The sequence below is a fragment of the Anguilla anguilla genome, chromosome 5 (assembly GCF_013347855.1).
Source record: "Anguilla anguilla isolate fAngAng1 chromosome 5, fAngAng1.pri, whole genome shotgun sequence".
Taxonomy (NCBI): Eukaryota; Metazoa; Chordata; class Actinopteri; order Anguilliformes; family Anguillidae; genus Anguilla; species Anguilla anguilla.
Window position 1 is genome coordinate 5,007,304 of NC_049205.1, and position 20,409 is coordinate 5,027,712.

The following is a 20,409-nucleotide window of genomic DNA, read 5'->3' on the forward strand; positions in this document are numbered from 1 at the left end:
TCCGTCCCTCAGAAACTATTGTGCCGCGCATGAAATGCTAAGCCAGGGGATCACGGGAATCTCCCACCCGCCCCTCCCGCCCCTCTCACCCCTCCCGCTCTGGCCTGCCCCGCCCCGCCCCTCCCACCCGGCCCACTCTGGTCCTGCGCTTAACCCTCTCGAAACCCGGCCCCTGCATTTCATGTCGGGGGGGGGCGGGGGCGGGGGTAGCCGTGTTCCCCGAGTGAAGACGGGAAGACGGGGGGGGCCAGCAGCACCGCGACGGCCCCCCCCCCCCCCACCCCGAGTGTTTCGGGCCCCGTGCTCCTCCATCCTCGGAGCCCGTCGTTGTGAAACCTGCCGGACGGCGCTGCTCGGGACAAAGCCGGCGTGGAACTGGGAGCCCCCGGCTAAGCCCGGGTAAGCTGCCACAGCTGTTACAACAAGGGGCTGCAACCCGGCGCGGCGTTTTTACAGCGTAAAAATAAACATCGGCCCCGCGGCCCCGCCACCGTTCAAAAACCAGACCTTTCCCCCGACAGAACCTGCGACAATTATTATTATGAGCCGTCCTCTGCGTTCGGACCTTTGGTACTGCGGCTGACCTCAGATCAGCTAGCTGCTTTAAACCCTCAGTGTTCATATCAGAGCTCTGCTGTGACTGACTGACCTCAGATCAGCTAGCTGCTTTAAGCCCTCAGTGGTTCATATCAGAGCTCTGCTATGACTAACTGACCTCAGATCAGCTAGCTGCTTTAAACCCTCAGTGTTCATATCAGAGCTCTGCTGTGACTAACTGACCTCAGATCAGCTAGCTGCTTTAAACCCTCAGTGGCTCATATCAGAGCTCTGCTGTGACGGACTGACCTCAGATCAGCTAGCTGCTTTAAACCCTCAGTGATTCATATCTGACCTCTGCTGTGACTGACTGACCTCAGATCAGCTAGCTGCTTTAAACCCTCAGTGGTTCATATCAGAGCTCTGCTGTGACTGACTGACCTCAGATCAGCTAGCTGCTTTAAACCCTCAGTGGTTCATATCAGAGCTCTGCTGTGACTGACTGACCTCAGATCAGCTAGCTGCTTTAAACCCTCAGTGATTCATATCTGACCTCTGCTGTGACTGACTGACCTCAGATCAGCTAGCTGCTTTAAACCCTCAGTGGTTCATATCAGAGCTCTGCTGTGACTGACTGACCTCAGATCAGCTAGCTGCTTTAAACCCTCAGTGGTTCATATCAGAGCTCTGCTATGACTAACTGACCTCAGATCAGCTAGCTGCTTTAAACCCTCAGTGATTCATATCTGACCTCTGCTGTGACTAACTGACCTCAGATCAGCTAGCTGCTTTAAACCCTCAGTGATTCATATCTGACCTCTGCTGTGACTAACTGACCTCAGATCAGCTAGCTGCTTTAAACCCTCAGTGGTTCATATCAGAGCTCTGCTCTGACTGACTGGTCTCAGATCAGCTCAGACTGTTCATTTTGCGCCTCTGAATGGATCAGACGGCACCGTTGGGCTAATAATAACGACTTCGGCTTCATCGAAACGATGACCGGAGGGTGCGGTATAACGTTGTGCCCACCCTCGTACCACCCGTGCTGAGGAACACGCGCTGCGCCCGGGCGGTGTGTGACATCACGTCGCCGCGGTAACACACGTGCTAACCATCCAACACCTGAAATATTCACGGCTGTGCCCTATTGATGCCTGCCGACTATTTTTGCATCTCATTCACGCGTGTTTATTACATCCATGTCCCTGCAGATGGAAGCTATTAGATAAGCTGCTTGAGTTTCCAAGAATGTATGAAAATATGAATATATACATAATGTCTCTCTCTCTGCATGTCACACGTGTGTGTATATATTTATATATATATATATATATATATATATATATATATATATATATATATATACACAAAGAGAGAAAGAGAGAGAATTTGTTAAACTTTGCCATTGTTTGTTCATGCTTGAATTTTCAGGTGAGATTTTCTAAGAGTTCCCCCCCCCCCCCCCTCACCGCTCGCCCTGTTACCACACAATTTTGGCTGCAGCCAGAGGTACCTCTTTTATTGTACAGTTTGTGAATCCCAGTAAAGTCCTCTTTAGAGAGGAGTCACTGTGTGTGTGTGTGTGTGTGTGTGTGCGTGTGTGAATGCTGTGTGTCTGTGAGTGTGCGTGTGTGTGCGCGTGCATGCTAGTGTGAATGCTGTGTGTGTGTGTGTGTGTGTGTGCTAGTGTGAATGCTGTGTGTGTGTGTGTGTGTGTATGTGTGTGTGTGTGTGTGTGCTAGTGTGAATGCTGTGTGTGTGTGTGTGAGACAGGAGCCAGTGAAACAGCTGTGACCATGGGCAGAACGAAACAGGAAGTCATTTAATCTGGGAAAGTAGCGGCTAATCTCTCAGGACAGTTATGGTCCATTACAGTTATGACTGTTTCAATGAGAAACTGTCAGTACTTCATATGCGCAAAAGCAGGAAGTACACTTACATTTCTGCCGTCCAGCTGACAATGGATTTACTGTGCAGGCCAACCGAGAGGTATTATTGTATATTCCCCCCCTTATCTCCCAGATGAGTCATAACATATGTGGAATAACTCTGGCTCATTCTATTTAATATGGGCCATTTTTTCTCCTCCCCCCCCCCCAACTCAACGTCCAATATAATTTTTCTTATGATTCATAACCACTGCCCCCGCCCAAACATTACTGAAAGACACATTACATTTTTTTATGTGACATTGTTGTATATTTCCACTGGGTATAGCCCACATGAGAGCCAGCCGGTTTTTGTATGCGTATGAGAGAGTTTATGATGCATCGTATGCTGCACTGTAGCACTTCTGAGAGTAACCACAGGACTCACTTCAGGTCAAGTGCTACCAGGCTAGTTATGTTGGATCTGCTTTGTGTTATCCCAGTCTCATCCCAGTTCGCCAAAAATAAAGGAAGCGTACGCACATCCAATCAGGGCCCAGGGGACCCAGGGGTATAAACTATACTGCAAAAAAAACTGTAGGGGTAGGGGTGCAAGCGCCGATCCATTTCAGGATTTCCGTCCAGCTTCTGTTCTTAATTATTTGATTTGCTCAGTCATTTACTTGATCTGAGTAAAAAAAAATAATAATAATAATTTTAAGCTACAGCTGCAGGCTTCACGAGTAGCCTGGGCGAACATATTTTTCCTAAAGTCTGGCACAGGAATGAAGCAGCACTGGAGTACACAGCTGTTTGGAAAACCGAGCCAGACTAGACGGTTGGGGCAAAAATCGGCGTGCGCACACACTGGCCTACCAGGGTTGGAGTAATGTTACCCCTCATGCACTGTCTGTTTCCACCATCGCAAACACCCCCCAGATTGCGAAACCCTCCTTTTCCTGCTACTGAAGATACGGTGGTCACAATTCGCTTCACGAACATGTCTTTAACATTTTTTTTGCTGCACAAGATGGATCTGGACATATACAGAACATGGCTGGAAAGTTGGCAGAAGCAAAATAGAACATCTTAATATTAACGAGGTGGGCATTATAAAAAGTGGTCATATTAGGGGGGGTCTTACAAATTTTGGAGGAACCCCCACTCTTCAGTGTGACCTGGAATACAACTAACGGTGCACAGGAGGAATGCAGGACTGGCCACCATTTAGTTTATCCTCCTGCTTCGGTTCGTCCACATCAAAGCACTTCTCTTAATGAAAAAGAAACACTCAAAAGGAGGCCACGACAGTCACAATCCCAACGCAACGAACTGATGTTTTCACAGCTTGGCCAACAAAAGTGCAGGTTTTCGGACGGGTATTCGAACAACGATAATAGCTGCAGCCCAACTGCCAAATGTGCCACCCTGGATAGCGTCTTAATTATAATGAAGAATAAACACGGCGTTCCCAAGATGCCGGCTATTGAAAAATATTATCTATCACGTTTTCCGATGTCTGCCTTAATTAGTGTTGCTCTGTGGGGTTCTTGTGTGTGTGTGTGTGTGTGTGCAGGTGGGTGTGTGTGTGGGTGTGCGGGTGGGTGTGTGTGTTTGTGTGTGTGTGCGTGTGTGCGTGTGTGTGTGTGTGTGTGTGTGTGTGTGCGTGCGCGTGCGCGGGTGGGTGTGCACCTTATTAATTTGCCTGGTGGTTTTTTCCCGCTTAATTAACTCCCCACTTCCTGTCGCAGTAAGAGATCCGATCCTCAGCAGGAGCCTCTGCGCCGGAGAGATACGGACTGCAGGAAACGGATTAAACCGTGCAATTACACAGCAAGTCAGCCTAAATGATTACAAGTCACTAAAAACCCTTTTACCCCCATTAAAAGTCAATTTATATGACTCCCACCGTCTATTTCTGTCCCCCAGTCTTAATTAACCTATTACAGCCCTAGTCTGGTCTAGATGAATGACGCTGCACTCTGTGCACGCTGCAGATGGGCTTGAATCGTGAATATTTCCTAAAAACTAAAACCGGAAATTAAGCAAACTCTGCTTTCCCTCCGTCTTGGCAGGGATATCTAAATTTGGGTTAAAATGTGAATATGTGCACGTTAACGTAATTTTAATGTCCTTACTGTATGTAGCAAAACAAAACAAAAAAAAAAAAAAGCTATGTTTACACATATATCTATATGTTTGGTGATATGTGTTATACACAAACATAACGTCAGTAAAGAGTAAGTTTCTGAGGGAGGGGGGAGTCACATTCATCCCATGAAAACCCTGACTATTGTTTGTGGCTTGTGGCCTACATAACGATGTTTATGCAAAGTATTAAGTTCCCGGAAGGTCCCATAGTATTGCACTTAAAAAAAAAAAAACAGAAAAAACAAACTGCCTACATCCCCTGTCACCTTTATCACAATGAAACACAAGCACCGCATTAGTCATTAGCTCGTTAGCACGTTAGCGTCAGTCCGTACGGCACAAACACCCACGGGCTGCTAGTGGTGGAGCCTCGCGGTCCGCAAGGACACGGCTTTGCTTCCACATCCCTCTCTTGTGGGTCCTATTAGCTGACCATTAACTGAAGGGCATTATATATTATCACAGCATGTATTTAATATTGCTTTCCTTTGCCCCTGCCCCCCCCCCCCCCTTGTCCTGTTGTCTGGTTGGGTTACCGGTGACCTTTGACCTGTGAAACCCAAACGGCAGTTATCTGTGCACTGGGACCCTGTCGCTGTTAACTGCAGACGCCACGTCTTCTCCTGCTGGGGCTAAATACCACAGATTCTATAAACCAACCAGATGTTTGAAAACATTCCACAAATTACAATTACGTTTACATCTTGTTTTTTAAACACAATATTGTGGTTTTGTTCTGAATTAAACATGATTGCCTAGGTTAGACTAAAGTGAGCATAAAAAGTCGTCTTTTTTTAAAAATAGATAAAGTTTTTAATTAAATTTAAAAAACTTATTTCCCCATCCTTGACCCAGATGCAGTTGGCATCCTTGACATCTGTTGCAAAATCTTTTAATTCCATATCAAAAATATGTTTGGTAACCTTTCAATGCGGGGCAGGTCACAGGAAATCAGTCAGCTGACTAAACGGGCCAGCCATTGGCTTTGAGGGTCTGAGGCCTATGGGGACGAGGGGGGTGGGGGGGGGGGTGGAGGGGGTGAAGGGGGTGAAGGGGGAGGGTGAGAAGGGATGAAATCGAGCCTATGGCTTTTTGAGTGTTGAGTGTGACAAACATGTGTTGTAATTCTGAAATGCCCAGGAGAAAAGCAACCCTTTCCGGCACTTTCCACAGAAAAAGCCCTCCTAGCGGGAGCTGTGGCCGGCTGCCCCTCACTAATCAAACAGATTACCGGCCAAAAAAAATAAAATAAAAACAGGAAAAAAGGTAAAGAAGCGATTGCAGGGAGATGTTGTGGGCACAGCAGGTGTCCGTTAAAAGATAAGGCTTCCGGCTCCCTGTCCTTCCTCTCTTTCACTTAAATAAAGGGAGATGATTCATCCATCTCTTGTTTTCGGGACGGAAGAAGGAGGGAAGGTCTAAAGCAGGGTGCGTTTGATTAGAATACATGCGTCCCCTGCAGATGTTACAAGTACCCCGCCCCCCCCCCCCCCCCCAACTCCACCGACTTGGTTTGCCGTTTCCCCACAACCAAACTTGCGTGATTTATCCTCTGGTTTGGACTGAAAATGACAGTAATTAAACATACTGGCGATACAGACGAATGCAATGGCAATCAGTGATAGATTTACCATTCGCAGATATTAGAGTTTTATGGGGGCTTTTAAATTGCACGCAATCAAAGGCAACATCTCCTTTCGTTAAAGATATTCCCCTGGCGCCTGTCCGGAGAGGGCCGCAGTTCTTAGAGCCGATTGTCCCGTTCTCAGCCAAATGTCTTTATCCCCCCCTCCCCCACCAACCCTCTACCCCTCCCCTCACGCACCCCTCTTAAAGCTCCAACGAAAACAGTCGATGGCGGGATAAGATTTAGACTTAATTAAGTAAGAGACGAGAGGAACGGGGCTCTGCTTTTTCATCCCACACGGCCCCGGCCCGGGTGATTTAAGGATCGTCTCTAATCTAGTGTGGGAGAGACGGGCCCTTCTCTCTCTCTCTCCCCTCCCCCCCCCTCTCTTTCTCTCTCTCTCTCTCCCCTCCCCCCCCTCTCTTTCTCTCTCTCTCTCTCCCCTCCCCCCCCCTCTCTTTCTCTCTCTCTCTCTCTCTCTCCCCCCCCCTCTCTTTCTCTCTTTCTCTTTCTCTCTCTCTCTCTCTCTCTCTCCTCTCTCTCTCTCTCTCTCTCTCCCCTCCCCCCCCTCTCTTTCTCTCTCTCTCTCTCTCTCTGTCCCTCCCCCTCTCCCTCTCCCCCTCCTCTCTCTCCTCTCTCTCTCTCTCTCTCTCCCCTCCCCCCTCTCTCTTTCTCTCTCTCTCTCTCTCTCTCTCTCCCCTCCCCTCTCTCTCTCTTTCTCTCTCTCTCTCTCTCTCTCCCCCCCTCTCTTTCTCTCTCTCTCTCCCCCTCCTCTCTCTCCTCTCTTTCTCCCTCTCTCCCCCTCCTCTCTCTCTCTCTCTCTGGCCACCGCCCAAGCGATGAGGTCAGGCTAGCCTCCATCCACTGGCCCAGGTGAGGGGCTAGTCTGCGAAATCCCCCCCCCCCCGTCCCGACAGATAAGGAACTCCGGCTCGCTCAGGGAGGTGGAGGAGGCTCGCGATTTTCCAGAGCCGTCCCGAGCAGTGGACAGCAACCATAAACAAAACTGACCTTGCAGCCAATGCTGGGAGGTGGAAAGTCCTGCATGTTAGCCTGCAAATGCTAAAAATAAATGTTTTTTTATTTTTATTTTACACGTGTTATTTCGATTTTGTATTTGGATAACACGCTCCAGCTCTAGGGCATAATTAGTGTAATGAATTTGTTTAAATACAAAGACTTGCATCTGACAAGGCCTCTGATAAGGTTCATTAGAATGTGCAAGTGAGAACAGCTCTCTGTTCAACAGCCAACACGCTCATAAACTCAAAAGGGGCAAGAATATTAAACTGACCCTTATAATTTTTTTTATTTCCGATCGAGTAGGGTGGAGGTTTATTAATACCCCCTCCCAACCCTTTGTGTCCCAACCCCCCTGCTGCCAGTGCTGCACTGAGAGTAACCTATTTCTCAAATGTGAAGACATGCGCCGTGCGTAGTTACCCCAGAATGAAGACACACGGTGACATCTCTGACATCGCCCCAAAAACAAACGAGCTGAACTTCACGTTGCCGGGACACCCCTTGTCGGCACACGCCCCTTCCTCATCAAACCCGTGTTCCTCGAGTCATTAATTCAGCCCCGAGGGGCGAATTCCTGCCGCCCCTTCTGCGATTCGACGGGGGAAAACTTTGACGACTTATTTTCATCAGACTGCGCCGTGCGCGTGTCAGAAATCTTCGACAGGAAAAAAAAATAAAATAAAAATAAGAAAATCTGTTGGTGATCCAGGTGTGAAGGAGTAGTAGATTAGGCTACAGAACGAGCCCCTGTGACAGACAGCCGTAGAGCTGGGGGGAGAATGAGTGACATCTCCTTTTTTCAACATCAAATATGCTGGCGGAGTTCAACATCTGTCTCCCAAAAGCTGTGCGGAGGCAGTGTGATGTAATTGGGCGATTGGAGCGCACGTGCGGAGAAGCCATAGAGAGACTCTGACAGCTTTTTTTTAATATGCTGCTTAATCTGCTCAATCTTAAAATTGATTTGAATGCGCGTGTTTCTGTTAAAGAATGGCCAATAATAATGACTTAATAACTGTAACTAGTGTTAAAAAAAATCCCACTCGGTGTTAAATGTGTTGGCTAAACACTAGCTTTTAAACCCGCTCTAATAAATCATTATAATAATCGCAAATGCTTTTATTATAATAATCACAAATCATTGCAATAATAACAAGACCATACTTTGAGCTTGTTTTGGGATCCACGAAACTAAATTAGAAATATGAATCTTCTGGGCGGCGAAATCATATGGAGTTAATAAAATTTGATGCATATTGATAAATAACTGTGGCGTATATCACAAAGCAACTCATCTGCAGCTGAGTAAGGGCTTTAAAATGGGAGGGGATCTACCAGTTTCTCCCCTCCATCACTGTAGCCAGCATGTTTTTTCTCAGCCTGCTAGCCGACGTAGCACCTAACTTTATAAGGCTTTGAGGGAATCCAGCCACGGTTCCCCCCAGAGTCTGTTCCTGGCGTCTGTGCTGCAGCGAAGGCACGATTTGTTTGGTCTGAGTTTGGGTAGCGCCTCACCACGGCTCTGACGTGCTGCCCCATGCGAGTGGGGAACTCGGTACCTCTGGGGTTTGAACCTTTGTAAATATGCCTGCGCAGTTGGCACTCACAAAAAAAGATGGATAGTCTCCGCTCCCCTAACCCACCCCCCAACCCCCCCCCCCCCCCTTTTCGGTAAGGGAATCTGTGTGGGGGCCCACAAGATCCTCCAGTACCCCTCAGACGTCCCTGTAGGGTATGGACACAGCCCCCTTTACCTGGCGAGGTCACATCCTGCTCTCTAAAAAAGAAAAAAAAAAATGGCCTCAAATTTTATTTCCCCAATCAGCCACTCTGAGCCAAATTGGCTATAACATGAGATATGGCTCGCCTGCGGAACAGCAACGGCCACAGCAGGCGAAACGCTTAGGAGGGAGGCGTCGGGAAAAAACGTGTTGCGAATTAGTCAGCGGTAACGCAATATCTCGAGTTCGGGCGATAATGCCTTTGTTTGATTGCTCCTGCCTGGCCAGGACTAATGAAATCTGGTAGGGGGGGGGAGGGAATGGGGAACGGTAACGAGTTTTTCCTCGAAAACAAATGGCGATGATTTACTCAGACAGGCGGTTAGCACCGGTGAGAGCTTATACAACCGCTTCAGTGGAAGAGTGAGTTGCATGGGAAACACGCGTAGTAAAGTCATAAACGCGAGGAAAACTGGATTTATGATCTTGTGGGAGTGTCACTACACCTAAAACATCATTGGCCGCGCTCTTACAACTTAACAACCAATATTAATCAACCTCCCGAGTGAAAGCACTATGTATTGAGAAATTTCATGTGACCAATTACCTCAGAAAATCTGATTCATAGTAGATAAATCATGTTCCTTTGCAGCGGATCATAATTATATGTACTTTATTCTGCCTGCTAAATACCAGGTGTGGGTTTATTTTGCGTATGTTTGGTTATTTTATATCGGCGACATTTTGGCATGGCAGAATTCTCTTACGCAGGGCTTTGTTGACATGAAAATCTGTCAGCCAGTCCGCTGAAGAATTCCAGAGATGCACTTAAGCTGGCTGGTAAACCCGTTAGTGCTGAGCGGCGTTGTCTGCGTGCCTGTCGAGTTTAGCATCGCAGTCAATGTACCACCCTGTGATTGGCCTTTTTACTCTACCTAGGCCAATCACCCACTATCTAAAGTGTACCTCGCACTGTGTCAAAACAGGCTTTTAACACCCCTAGAGCTTATATTCCTACGCCTTTTCTGTTTCCATGTTACACCTTGACACCTTGACACCTACGATGCGTGTTCAGTGTAAAATGCCACGGGTGCGGCAGGGAATACAAATGGCCGCTGAACCTGAGTGAGGTCCTGCTAATCTTAGCGCTAGCGTTCTCCCAGCGCTCGCCAAGGAGGGGAGGCACTTAGCCGGCTGTGCTGTGGCATCCGCTTTCCCCTCTCTCTCTCTCTCTCTCTCTCTCTCTCCTCTCTCCCCTCTCTCCCTGCTCTCTCCCCTCTCTCTCTCTCTCCTCTCTCTCTCACCCCTCTCCCCGCTCTCTCCCCTCTCTCTCTCTCTCCTCTCTCTCTCTCTCTCTCCCCTCTCTCTCTCTCTCTCTCCCCTCTCTCTCTCTCTCCCCACCCTCTCCCCTCCCTCTCTCTCTCCTCTCTCTCTCTCTCTCTCTCTCCCCTCTCTCTCACAGCCCGTCGCTGCCCGTAAGCACGCGGCCCGCTGCTTCACTCTCACATTCACAGGTGTCTCAGAGCCCAGGGGAACAGGGGAAGGGCCGGCTTTCCTAAAACACGCGCGTCCTCACTCAGAGGCGTCACTAGCGGGGGTGCGGGAATGTGTGTGTGTGTGTGTGTGTGTGTGTGTCTGTGTTCATGTGTGTTTGTGTTTTGTTAGAAGGTTGGTAGGGGGGCGAGGTGGTATTCGTCGGTTTAGGCTGGTAAGAAACAGGACGTCTAAACTGTCTGACATTTCTGTCTTTGAATCTCTTGCCAGCCCCCCCCTCCCCCGGTGCCCCCTGTATGTGGGGAGCTGTGTAATTACATCTGTGTTGGACGTTTGAATTCTGTTTCTGTTTCTGTTTCTGTTTCTGCTCCTGTACAGCAGTGCAGGGTCCTCGGGCTTCTCACTGCACAGTGTCTGTCAAATGCCCCCGGTCCTCCATCATACTGCAGAAAACCAGGGGAACTCTGTGTGTGTGTGTGTGTGTGTGTGTGTGTGCGCGCGTGTGTGTGTGTGCGCGTGTGTGTGTGTGCATGTGTGTGTGTGTGTGTGCGTGCATGTGTGTGTGTGCGTGCGTGTGTGTGTGTGCGTGTGCGTGTGCGTGTGCGTGTGTGTGTGTGTGTGTGTGCGTGTGTGTGTGCGTGTGCGTGTGCGTGTGTGTGTGTGTGTGTGTGTGTGTGTGTGTGTGCATGTGTGTGTGTGCAGGGGCATAGCTAGGAATATTGGGCCCCTTGAAAGAATATTGCTCTGGGCCCCCACTTTTTAATAAAATAAATTGAATCTTTTTTAGCTGTGGGCCCCTAGAATCGTCACCACCTTTCACCCCACTAGTAACGGCCCTGTGTGTGTGTATGCGTGTGCGTGTGTGTGTGTGTTTGTGTGTGTGCGTGTATGCATGTGTCCCTGCCAGTTTGTGAGTGTGTGCGTGCGTGTTTCGATATTTACATCCAGTATATGCATTAACATAAATTATATATTTATACAAGCAGAAACCAAACTTTATGTGACTGAAGGGTTTCTTTTGCTGCTGTCCAGAGAAATGCTGCTTCTGTGGTGAGGGGGGTTTGGATTTGAGTTTGTTTATAAGCAGGAGCACTCGGTGTTCCCCCATGTTTAAAACATACACTAGACATATACAAACAGCTTCTCTGTTTTTTCGTCCTTGCAGCAAGACAGACGGGTTTAGGTGAGGTTTATATAACCTTGGACACATCATGCAGTACTGTCAGACACTAGGCCCTGGCATATGAACACATCATGCAGTACTGTCCTACACTAGGCCCTGGCATATGAACACATCATGCAGTACTGTCAGACACTAGGCCCTGGCATATGAGCACATCATGCAGTACTGTCAGACACTAGGCCCTGGCATATGAACACATCATGCAGTACTGTCAGACACCAGGCCCTGGCATATGAACACATCATGCAGTACTGTCAGACACTAGGCCCCAGCCTTCTATTTGTAGCATACATTCTGTCGGTCTTTTGTTCCATTCATTCTCTTGCTTGTTCAGTCCCGGGTCCATTGGGAACAAAAACAATTATCTGCAACATTATAGAAAATCATTCCAAGTTCAAGGGAATGACGATGTGTACCCTGCAAAGACGGCTATAACAGAAGAAGGGCCTTGAACAACGATGAGAGATGCCGTTCGGATTGGCTCTGGGAGCGATTTCTGAAAACGGATTCAGAAAAACCAATTAACCGCGTGCACTGTCCGCATCTGCACAATTCTTGTGCATTTTGATCTACGAAAAAAAAAACGGTCTGCAAAACATTTCCTGGCCCGGATGCTGGCCAGCCATGTCATGGTTTGTCAATAAAGAAGATGGATGGTATTTATCGTTCCCGAAATTGTTACAGAAAGGGGCTTTTTGCCCCAGTAAGGTAAAAGTGACACCCCCCTGCATTAGAGGTGGCAGCTGTGAGCCATAATCGATGCAGTGCCTTCGGCCTGTGAGTGCACCCTGCTTATTTATCTCCTGTCATAGCTTTTAAAAAACAGGCTGACAGCGAGCAGCTTCGCTGGCCTGTGTCACGTGTCGCGGCCTTGGTGCTGCCGTGGCGGGGATCTGTCCGTGGCGGGGAAACAAAATGGCAGATACGGGTGACGACGGCACCGTAGCGATGTTCGGGGGGGAACGGTTTTCACCCATTGCTCCAAACCCCGGAGACCTCAGATTCGAGACTCAGAAAACACAGAGCTGCTTATCAGCGAGCGAACAGCCTGTGTCACGTGTAATGCACTGAGATGAATGTCCAACACTACAAAACCATCCCATAATGCCTCAGAAGAACCATTTTCTGTGGGGACAGATGATTTAAATCTTAAAGTAAGTTGAATTGACCAAAACGTTCATTCGATTTTAGAATGAAAAGCATTTGGAGAGAGATTGTGGTGACGTCTGGCTGTCTTAAAAAAAAAAAACTAAATTTTGACTTTAGAAGACTTTATTCTAGTGTGAGCTGTTCCTGGCTCCTCATAGTAACCTCATAATCACAAAAACTCTTTCATAATAACATTTACAGTTGTGACATGCAGTTTTTTGCTACTCGTTTTTTTAAAAACTGGTACTTAACTCAAGTGGACTGTTGGTAACAAGCCCTATTTAACGGGTTCCTGTGTCTGTTTGCCTGTGTAGTATCAAAGTCACGGCAGCATATAATAAAACACTATCATGTAAAATGGGGCTTTTCTGATCCACGTTAGTCACTTAAAAATATAACGTCTATGTGAGCCTCCAGACCTGATATCTTTACATCTTCTGAAAACCCTTTGATCACGGCTAGTTTCCCATACAGCACCATAGAAAGCAACATTTTACAGTTAGGTGTATGTAGTGGGGAGGGGCGGGGGGATGGGAGGAGGGGGGGTGGTGGGTGGGGGGCAGGGGGGCAGGGCGGAGTAATGTGGGATCTAATGCTGAACAGATGCAGGTAAAACACTGGGGAGTCACACACTCCATAAATTGTGCTTTATAGCTTGTAGAAACCCGGCCTTTAAAAAAAAACAAAACACAAAGGTGGTACGATAAACAGAGACGGGTGTTTATGCGTTTGTTAGCTGAAGCAGACGCGTGTTCTTTCAGGATCGACTCCTCGCCTTGACAGGTGGTCCCAGAAGGGGAAGTGCTAATTTCCCCGTCATTTCAGATCCCTTAAAAACCTCTCCTCCCTCCTGTACTTAGAGTGCCTCGAATGACAAGGGGCAGATAGCGGGGTGTGTGTCCCTGTGTCGGAGGCGGATGAGGGGGAGGGGGAGGTGGGGGGGGGGGGGCGGGGGCGCTGTTTGTGATTCCAGTCTCGTCCGCAGCCCACACATAAACGTTAGCACGTTAGCACGTTAGCATTAACTGCTTGACTTACAGCACAGCACTGGTTCCCAAAGTGGCGTGTCAGCCCCTGTGACGTCCCGACGGTTTTTAAGTTCAGGTTTCAGCTCTTCACACCTCCATCAGAATGCACCTCCCGCCCTCCACCCCTGAAATTATCCAAAAGCAGTCATTTAGGAGTTTGCAGTTACCGGGCTTTCTCAACCCGATTCTGGCACAGAGACGCACCGGAGGTGCATTGTGGGTACGTCTTCGGCCGACTCCTGCGGTCGGCGGCGCCGCCACCGCTGACAGACGCGACGCGAACGTTCGCTCGGTGTGAGATGTTTATTCTCCCCCCGCGCCACCGCCGCTGCGGTGGATTCCGCTCAGCGTGACACGCCGAAAATGAAACAGGAGCCGTCGAGAACGGGACACCCCACGAGCCCCGTCTGCGCCTGACGCTCGGCGACCGAGCCGCGAGCCGCCGTCAAGAGCCGACGCCATCCGCGAACCAAAAAAACAAAACAGGAAGAACCGCAAAAGCAAACAAACAACAAAAACACCGAAAATCGCCTCCCCCCGCAGAACAGCGAGGAAAAAAGTAAATAAAATGAGAAGGAAGTGAGAGAACGCAGGATGTTTGTCTTCTCCCTCTTCTCCAAAGTTTTATTTATTTATTTATTTATTCCTCTGTTTGACGGGGGAAAGCGATGAATCGCTCGGCTGATCCAGATTTGGTTACCGAGCTAAATCTCACCTGCTGCACCTGGGCAGGTAACATGCTGGGGGGCGGGAGGGTAGGGTTAGGGTTAGAGAACTGGGCAGGTAACCCACTGGCTGGAGGTTCAATGCCCAGGTAGGTTATACCGTTGAGCAAGGTCCTTAACCTGAATTGCTTGATGTAACTTGTATAAACGGATACTGTGTTAAAATGGAAGCTGTGTAAGTCTCTCTGGATAAGAGGCTAGATGTTAAAATGTACAATGATTAATGTAATGGGCGGGCAGATATAATTACTTACACATCAAGGTTAGATCAGATCACAATCGCATCCCCCATTACAGGGGAGATAGTGTCCGAATAATAAGAACGCAGTGCTCCCTAAATCCATGACAAACGACTGTGTCTTTCATTTCCTTTTCCAGTTCTTTTCCTCCCTTCTTTTTTGTTTTCACTCTTTTATTTTTCCCCCTTTTCTCCTTTCCGGTTTCATCTTTTCACTTTTTTTATTTCGCGTTGGCGCGGGACGCACCGTCCGGCTCACAGCGCCCCCGTAAAACCGCCCCATTCAGCGGGGGCCTGAATCCCGTCCCAGAGAGCGTCAGGCGCAAATTAGGGGCCCTTTCAGCCGGGGAGAAAGGCTTCCTGGACATGGTGACAAAAAGGCCTTTTCCTTCGGCTTTAAAGAGGAAATAAATGGAGTTGTTGTGAGAACACTGTTCCCCACCCCCCCACCCCACACACACAGAGTAGACCCTGCAGATGGGAGGAATAGACCAGAATAGACCAGGCTGAGGTGAGGGGGGGCGTTACAAACTGCCTCACTGACCTTTCTGACATAATCCACAAACCACTCATTAATATCTTATGTGTGTAAATGTGTGCCAATGTACTTATTTATTATTCAGTTGATTAAAAAACTAAAAAAGTATCACAAGTCTGTTCAGCATGATTAGCATGATGCAGGTGAAGACCAGCCTATCGCAGGTACTCTGGGTAATGATGCCGTCCCGTATGTCCAATTTGTTGAAATCAAGTGAACGTGTTTCGCTAATTGGAGGGATTCTGTCTCGGTCCGTAGCCCAGGGAGTCTGTCCTCTCTCTCTCTCTCTCTCTCCCTCTCCCTCTCCCTCTCCCTCTCCCTCTCCCTCTCCCTCTCCCTCTCCCTCTCCCTCTCTCTCTCTCTCTCTCTCTCTCTCTCTCTCTCTCTCTCTCTCTCTCTCTCTCCCTCTCTTCCTCTCTCTCTCTCTCCCTCTCTCCCTCTCTTTCTCTCCCTCTCTCCCTCTCTTTCTCCCTCTCCCTCTCTCTCTCTTTCTCTCCCTCCTGCTCCACGATAACCTCTCGGAGGGAGACCTCTGTCCACACCCAGGGAGAGATTATGGCTGACTCCAGCAGAGGGAGGTGAGCGTCTTCGTTAGTCTCCAAAACGCCTTTGAGTGAGATTTAAGGCTCAGACACCATCCAGTGCTTTGTATCTGTGTTTAACATGAAGACTGGAGCCAGCCCCACTCATCCGGTGTAGCACAATAACATTGATATGAACGCTTGCACTATTATCGATAATAACAATAATATTATATTATTGCTAATAATAATGATATTATTATTATTATTATTCCATGTTCATGCTTAAAAAAAACCCCATTCCTTCTACCATCCCCTGCCATGCATATTTACCTTGAAACCTTTGGGGTAAGGGATAGTTCACAAATCCGGCAAACCTGTTATCGATAGCGATGCCGCTAATTGGCGTCTCTTGGAAGTAAACCGGCACAGACAAACTTTTCTGAGTTAGGGGTGAGGGGGGGTGAGGTGGGGTGGGGGGGGGGCTGGTTCTGTAATCGCAAGGTGACCACACCTGCGCCTTATTCAGGTTTTAATTAGAGGCGCAGGATGTCGGTGGGAGTTTGGGTTTGCGACCTTCGCAGTCGCCGGTGGGGGGGTGGGATTGGAGTGGGGTGGGGGGTGGGGGGGGGCTTGGTCGGAGGCTCGAACAGAGGCAAATTGTGCCAGACATGAAAAGACTAACTCCCGTTTGGAGGAAGAAAGAAGGCAATTAATGTGGGCCTTTGGTGAGCACAGCCACTCCCCCCCCCCCCCCCACCACCAATTCTCTGATAACACAAACTGTGAGAAAATGATGCCCCCCCCTCCACACACCCCCTGGCAAAGTTTGGCGGTGCAGGGCTGACTTTTCAGCTGGAGCCGCACAGAGCTCTCACTTCTCATATCTGTTGTGTGGGAAGAATTGAGGCTGTACAGATATGATCTGTTTTCTTTTTTTTGGGGGGTTGTTAAAATTTCTGCCCTGCTACCCGCAGCTGTCAGTGTTGGCAAAGACCCCCCCCCCCTCCTGACCCCCTCCCCCTCCCGTACCCCCACCTCAAAACTGGGACCCTGGCAGCCTGGCCTGTCAGATCAAGTCGGTAACGATTTCTGGCCCCTGCTCAACATTCAATACACTGCTCACAGCAATAACCCCGCCCTTCCATCCCCCAACACAACCCCCCCCACCCTCCCCCCCCGCCAATGTTTGGGGCAACAAACAGTGTTTTATTATGAAGGGTCGGGGGGGTGGGGGCGGAGGGTTGACGAGGGGGGGGAGGGGGGGCGGGCATAACCAATATTTTAATTGAGAGTGAGAATTGTGCGGGTGATTCTCGCTGGTTGCGGGAGGCTCTGCCAGATTGAGATAAGTGGCTTTCAATCAGTTGTCATTCAGCATTAGGCGCACAAAGCCCGGCCCTGTGAGTGCCATCTTCTGGCTTCCCCCCGATGCCCGCCGCTGCCAGCTCGCTGGAGGCGCAGTCCTGCCAGCCCTGCCCCCCGCCCCCGCCTCGTCCCCCCCCCCCGGCTCCCCCCCCCCCCCCCCCGCCCCGTCGTTCGCTGTCCAGAGGCTCCACAAACATGAAAAAAAAAACCGGTGGAAAAACCAGACTGAGGGAGGAAGTGCTGCAAGCACCTACTCCACACAGCCCATCCGCGCGTGTGTGGCTTATCGCGCTCGTTGTCAGAGTTGTTTGGAGTCGAACCCGGAGCAAAAACCGGGTTCGTTTTCATTTAATTGCTGGTGTTTTTTTTGCGGTATTTAAACACAACGTGCGATGCGATTACCGTGACTGTGTTGACACAAGCTGGGGCCTAATCAGCGTAAAATGTATGAGGTAAAGTGTTCATGCTAACGCCAGGGACCTGGTAATCTGCTAATGCTGTCTGACTGTGAGGTCCTCATAAGTCACATTCATCTGACGTGCTGTTCTACACCATTATGTTATTGCCCGCCCCAGACCTGCATCTGTACGAGCTGTGGAACACACATTCTCAGAGATGGGGATGAAGTAGGCCCCATTTAATCTAATCAGCATTACCATACAGTACGCCCTCGTTCCCTGGTCACACAGTAGTGCTGTTAAATATAATATTCTTGTCCTTATGCTTCCTGCTGCCGGGTGCTTTTCATCCAGCTCCTTGGGGTGTGCGAACGGTTCTCTGAGTTCTGTGCAGTCCGTAATTTTGTTTATTCTGTTTTATTCGTTCCGCCATGGACATAATGGGGACTGTTGGCGCTGCCCGCTGTCACCATGTCCAGCAGTGTTCCCAACTTTCGCCAGTCACCCCCCACGCCCCCCCCCCCACACCCCCGCCAGATCCTGCCAATTAGTATCACCCGACTTTCCCTCCAGTCTCTGTCACCCCTCTCACTGCCCGCCCCTACAGCGCCTCAGCTGAGAGGGAGAAGTCTGATAGAGCAGGGCTGGATTTTTTTTTGGGGGGGGGGGGGCGGGGGGGTGCTGGTCGTACCTCTCCATCTGACAGGGACCCAGGGGCAGGAAGTGGAGAGAGAGGGGAAACAGCCCCCCGTCAGTCTTCCCGGAGAGACAGAGAGAGAGAGAGAGAGGGAGAGAGAGAGAGAGAGAGGGAGAGAGAGAGAGAGAGAGAGGCGCTGGCTCTGCCCATGCTCACAAACACTCGGCTTGTTTAGCTTTCTCCAGACTCATTTTAAACCCGTCCAGAACAACCCCCCCCCCACCCCACCCCCTGCCTGTCTCACAGCTCCGCAAACACCCCCCCTCTCCTCCCTGTCTGACAGTTCCAGAAACCCCCACCCCCACAGCCCCAAAACCGCCCCCCCCCCCGGCTCGCTGTCCAACAGGTCCAGAACCAGCCCCCTCCCCCATCTCACAGCTCCACAAACCCCCCCCCCACCCTCCCCCACCAGTCCAACTGCTCCAGAAACCCCGCCCTGCCCATGCCTGTCCAGCAGCACCAGTACCCAGTACTCACCCCCTCCCTGCCCCCCCGAACTGTTATGAATCTGGACTCACAGACGTAGTTCCTGAGAAACTGAAGGACAGGTCACTGTGAGGTAGTGTGAGCTTACGGAAGATGGGTGGGGACCTGGAGGTTGTCGTAGGGACTCCCTGCACATTTATTTATAAAGCAATTATTATTATCATAAAATTCACAGCTGTGCTGCCCTCTTTAAACATCGCAGCGCCATTCCCACTTACGCAAGGTTCGGGATTCCTCCCAACCGAAAACGTTTCATTAGTTACTCATCAGTTCTGTGCGTAAATCAGATTATGTCGTTGGTCCCCGGATCACATGACCCTTACCCCGGATCACATGACCCTGCGCACGTCCCGTGCAGTCAGAGAGACGGATTCCCGGCGATAAAAGCGGACGGAGCCGCCGTCAGTCTGCCGAAGGTCCCGCGCGAGCCGCCGCCCCGCCACCAAATTTCACTGGCCCCCCGCTGGGGAGGGACGCTTCCAAGGGCTCCGTCCCACCCTTGCTCCCTCTTCCCCATCCCTGACCCCCCCACCCCCACCCCCACCACCCCCCTCCTCACCAATGGCGGTCTGACACAACGCTCTTTATATTATATATCTGGCAGACGGCTCGCATGCTTGCGATTTTATTCGCGAGTTTTCCTGGTACTGCCGAGGGAACGTTTCCTTTCAAAGCCTGCCAGAGAATCTGTGGCCCTTTTTTTTTACCCCCCTCCCCCCCACCCCCATCTGCAAATATGAGTGACAGTGCCTTTTCTGGGGCTCGGTAAACACCAGCGATCGCCTCTTTCAGCGCTAGCAATGGGGCTGCTAATTCATTTTCTGGGGGACAAAGCGAGTTGGCGGGGGGGGGCAGATAAAACTGTTTTTAATTACAGTAATGTCACTGTCCCTTCATGTGAGGGGGAGAATGTGGCAGAGTGTTTACTGTGTCCACATGATTGCGTGTGTTCAGTGTATGCAAATCTGTGTGCTACGGCTTCACTCTCTCTGGCCACTGAAAGATTTTTTTTTTTTTTTTTCGATTGGGGTTTCAGTGTGCCCTCGATTGAAGCACTCCCTAAATGTACTCACGGTTATGATTTCTTTTAAAAAGCAGTTGGGTGAAATTGATTTGTAGAGGGGACCGTTGTTAGAATTTAACTTGAGTGAGCGGTTCGAAAAACAGATGAGCTTGTAAAAATAGTCACACACACATATTGGTAGGTACATTTTGGCGCTTGCCGAGCTGTGTTTGCAGAGAAAGAAAAAAAAACAACGTTAAGGACAAATGTTGATTGAATCCAGGCCTTAGACCGCTGTTTAGCACAGCGGCACATTTCAGAGACAGACTCAGACCTGAAGGACCATTGTTACTGTTTTTTAAAAATCCAGCTCAACTCAAAGAGCATTTCGGAGACAGGACTTGAGGCTTGGAGAGAACAGTCGTTACTGCATCGAGCACAACTCAAAGCCTAACGGGCCCAGACCCATTTATTCTCCTTTATGGGCTCTGCGCCCTGTCTTCCCATTTCCAGTCTCATAATATCGAGCTCTATAAAAGCAAAGGCTTGGAAATAAAAACACACCACAAATATCAGTCCGACTGGAGCCCTGTCGTGACCCCGGAAAACTTAAAGTCCCCGCGGCTCGCTGCCACAAATGAAACGAAATGAGAC